This window comes from Hemitrygon akajei, chromosome 22 (genome assembly GCF_048418815.1).
Source record: "Hemitrygon akajei chromosome 22, sHemAka1.3, whole genome shotgun sequence".
Lineage (NCBI taxonomy): Eukaryota > Metazoa > Chordata > Chondrichthyes > Myliobatiformes > Dasyatidae > Hemitrygon > Hemitrygon akajei.
The window spans coordinates 65,953,242-65,957,884 of record NC_133145.1 but is presented as its reverse complement, the minus strand read 5'-3'; the positions used below and the strand labels follow the sequence as shown (position 1 = coordinate 65,957,884).

The 4,643-nt window shown below is 46.6% G+C and overlaps 1 long non-coding RNA gene across 1 annotated transcript; it reads left to right on the top strand.

Annotated features, from left to right (window-relative positions):
* LOC140714905 (uncharacterized) lies at positions 1–3,895 on the top strand. The gene is made up of 2 exons (XR_012096029.1): positions 1–69; positions 3,638–3,895. It is a non-coding gene; the product is annotated as an uncharacterized lncRNA (long non-coding RNA).
* Positions 3,896–4,643: the final 748 nt, after the last annotated feature.

Below are 4,643 nucleotides of genomic sequence, written 5' to 3'. Positions count from 1 at the left end.
GAGGACACTGAGGTGGTTGTGATCTGTCGGGACGGGCTGGGCCATAACATGCTTTGATCAGGATGAAAGGTGAGCTTTACTGTCCTACACCCACACAGTATGGAAGCAACCATTCAGCTAACTGAGAGCTCACCCTCCAATTTCCAGGGTCAGTAGCTCCTTTCCCTTTGAGGTTCCAGTACAGTATCACAGCCAGTCAAGCCTGTCTCCGAGGCAGTATTGATAGAAGTTATCCAAAATGAAATTGGTGTTGAACAACTTAATGTTGAAAATAGAGTTGCAGCATCAAATAGCAAAGAAACAGACTTTTCAGCCCACTGTCAGGCAGCCAATCTATCACACTGATCCATCCTGGCTAATATGACCCTGCAAACACGTGGAAATTTGCAGATGCTGGAAATTAAAGCAACACACACAAAATGCTCATGTACAAACAAGCTGGATGAACTCAGCAGGTCAGGCAACATCCGTTGAAAGGAGCAGTCAACGTTTCGGGCCGAGACCATCAGGACTAAAGAAGGAGGGGGCAGGGGCCCTATAAAGAAGGTGGGGGGGAGGGTGGAATGTGCCAGGTGAAAAACCAATCAGAGGAAAGATCAAGGGGTTGGGGGAGGGGAAGCAGGGAGGGGATAGGCAGGAGAGGTGAAGAAGGAATGTGAGGGGAAAGCACTATGGGTAGTAGAAGAAGACAGAATCATGAGAGAGGTGATAGGCAGCTAGAAGAGGAGGCAGAGTGAAAGTGGGAAGGGAGAGGAAGGAAATTACCGGAAGCTGGAGAATTCGATGTTCATACCAAATTCGATGGTATGAACATTGAATTTTGGTGGTATGAACATCAAATTCTCCAACTTCCGGTAATTCCCTCCCTCTCCCTCACATTAGGGTTGATGTAGCAAAGGAAAAGAGGGGGACGGATACCAGTATAGGCTTGGAACATGGACTGTTCCACAAAGCCAACAAAAAGGCAGGCATAGCTGGGAGCCACGCAGGTGCCCATGGCTACACCTTTGGTTTGGAGGAAGTGGGAGGAGCCAAAGGAGAAATTATTGAGAGTAAGAACTAATTCCGCTAGACGGAGGAGAGTGGTGGTAGAGGGGAATTACTTAGGTCTGGAATCCAAAAAGAAGTGGAGAGCTTTGAGACCTTCCTGGTGGGGGATGGAGGTATATAGGGACTGGACGTCCATGGTGAAAATAAGGCGGTGGGGGCCAGGGAACTTAAAATCATTGAAAACATTCAAAGCGTGGGAAGTGTCACGAACATAGGTGGGAAGGGATTGAACTGACCTCTACCTGGCTGAGGCACAGCGACAACTCTCTGGTACCTCCTCTTATTTGCCCCTTGACCATGACCCCACTAAGGAGCACCAGACCACTGTCTCCCATACCATCACCAACCTTATCAGCTCTGGGGATCTCCCATCTACTGCCACCAACCTCATAGTTCCCACACCCTGCACTTCCTGTTTCTACCCCCCCACCCAAGATCCACAAACCTGCCTGTCCAGGTAGACCCATTGTCTCAGCTTGCTCCTGCCACACCGAACTCATTTCTTCATACCTTGACACTGTTTTATCCCCCCTTGTTCAATCCCTTCCCACCTATGTTCATGACTCTTCTCATGCTTTGAATCTTTTCAATGATTTTAAGTTCCCTGGCCCCCACCACCTTATTTTCACCATGGACGTCCAGTCCCTATGTACCTCCATCCCCCACCAGGAAGGTCTCAAAGCTCTCCGCTTCTTTTTGGATTCCAGACCTAACCAATTCCCCTCTACCACCACTCTCCTCCGTCTAGCGGAATTAGTTCTTACTCAATAATTTCTCCTTTGGCTCCTCCCACTTCCATCAAACCAAAGGTGTAGCCATGGGCACCTGCGTGGCTCCCAGCTATGCCTGCCTTTTTGTTGGCTTTGTGGAACAGTCCATGTTCCAAGCCTATACTGGTATCTGTCCCCCTCTTTTCCTTCGCTACATCGACAACTGCATTGGCGCTGCCTCCTGCACGCATGCTGAGCTCGTTGACTTCATTAACTTTGCCTCCAACTTTCACCCTGCCCTCAAATTTATCTGCTCCATTTCTGACACCTCCCTCCCCTTTCTAGATCTTTCTGTCACCATCTCTGGAGACAGCTTATCTATTGATAGCTACTATAAGCCTACAGACTCTCACAGCTACCTAGACTATTCCTCTTCCCACCCTGTCTCTTGCAAAAATGCTATCCCCTTCTCGCAATTCCTCCGTCTCCGCCGCATCTGCTCTCAGGATGAGGCTTTTCATTCCAGGACGAAGGAGAAGTCTTCCTTTTTTAAACAAAAGGGCTTCCCTTCTTCCCCATTTCCCCCTCCCCCTCCTAGTTTCAAATCTCTTACTATCTTTCCTTTCAGTTAGTCCTGACGAAGGGTCTCAGCCCGAAACGTCGACAGTGCTTCTCCCTATAGATGCTGCCTGGCCTGCTGCGTTCCACCAGCATTTTGTGTAATATGACCCTGCCCTATCTTTCCCTGACCAATCCAATGCCAGCCTATTTTATTTTTCCCTCATTCCCCATGAGCTACATCACAGTTTCCATCCCTCTCCTATACTCTCTTTCAGTGGCCATTAACCTCCCAATCTGTAATATGTGTGGGATTCGGAAACCCAACAAGCCACAGAGAAGTGGGGAAACTCCACACAGCCAATCGCTGAGGTCAGCTTTGAATTGGGTTGCTGTGCTGTGTTGCCACACCACTGTGTTGCCCATGGATTTTGAACAGTATGTTAATGCCAAGTGTTGTTTGCCACCACCCCCTCTCTCAAGGTGACTGTGCAGAAGTTTGAGGGTGAAGCAGATGAGTGAATATATTGAGCTAAGTTCTCGATGTTAATATCTGAACAGTTGGTCACTTAAAATCACTGATACAGCCAGCTGACACCAGCTGATGGTAATTACTGACTTGTGGGGTTAACTCGTGAGTCAGGCCTTGGGTTAGTTTGAGGAGCAAAGCTCTGTTCTATCAATACATTAGAGTTATTGCTGGGATTTACAATGTTCTGATCCAGTTGAAGATAAATGGGGCTGGCTGTGACAGAACATGGGCGTGAGTGTGTGTGGAATGGGGTGTGTGAGTAGGTGGGACAGAGAGTGGACACAGCTGGATAAAGGCAGATGGAATAAAGATGATGACAGTGCTGCTCATTGGCAAGAGCCTTAGGTGGAAAGGTGTGCAGTGATAGTTCTCAAGCAAGAAAATGGAATTAGGGTAGACAGGTATTGGGAACAGGATAGACCAGCTGGGCTGAAAGGCCTTGTTTCTCTACTATGTAATACTACAATTGTATAATACGTGCTGGTGGGGGATGGCTTCCTTGCGGGTACACTGGAGGCTTTGTGGGTCTGCTGGGTGCCACAGGGTTGAATGTAGTCTGGATGGAGATAAATCTGTTGTAGTTTGAAGCTTTGGTTGTAAATAGTGTGAATCAGGTAATAGTCCATTACCCTGCCTAGTGACGGGGCTTCTGATGTTTTGTAATAAGGTGATGCTAGAATCACTGAATAAATCTCTTGCAAAAGACAAAGGAAACAGGAAGGGTTTATATTTCAAGCTTGACTCTGCTGCATATGAGGTAATCCTAGGAATATTATTCATGTTACAGACCAACTTTCAAATTGCTACCAGAAACCTGACTGAGTCCATGAAGGCCACTGGAAAGATCAGGAATCAGAGATAGAGTTGGACTGGAGCCTCATGGCCCTCACTGAGCTGGACTGAAGCTCCACACAGGATGGTTCCTTAAGTTATCACATCTTGCTCTGGGAAATGAACTTCTCTACAATTAATTTCTCAAAACCTAGTATGTTCTCCTTGTCTAATAACAATGCTGTGAATTAAATGCTTTGCTCCATTTAATACATCTTCATTGACTTTGTGCGGTTGTGATCCTGAAGGTGGAGTGTGCACGGCCTGGGTTTCAGTCAGTGCTGTTACTACGACACTTTCCCTGGACCCTCTTAATGCCATTGATCCACATTAACCTGGACTCGAAGATGTCTATTAACGATATCTGTGGAGGAAGCTCTCAGCAGTTGATTAACAATCTATAATTATGTACATCAGAAACACAGAATTCCATTGGTGCGACTGGGGAAGAGTTCACTCCTACGCCCCCCAACAGATCTCACCCAGTTCAATGGTACACATCAGTGCTGTCGGGAAAGAGATTTCCCCCCCCCCACAGATCTTATCCAATTTAATGGTACACATCAGTCCCACATGTATTTAAACTTCACGGGTTCAACTTTTTTCCCCTCTGCAGGCTAACTCTGAGGTCAGAAGCAGTGCATCAATCTCTCCCATTACTAACTTGCATTTCATAATTCTTTATCCTTTAAGCTCTCTTGAGTGGATTTCAGAAGGTTTTCAATCAGCATCTGCTTCCCTGCATTCTGCAGTTGACAAATTTGCATATCTGGTTCTGTGCTTCAAGTAAAGGCAGCCATTCTGGTTTTCTACATTTTCGTTAATTGTACACTCTTGGTGATTCCCTCACTTAATGTTCACCCCAACCGTGTTGTCCAACTTGGTCCTATCATCATGTATACAAACTCCGGTGCATGAATGAAAATAAAATCAGAAAATGCTGTAAACACTGGGTGGGAAGT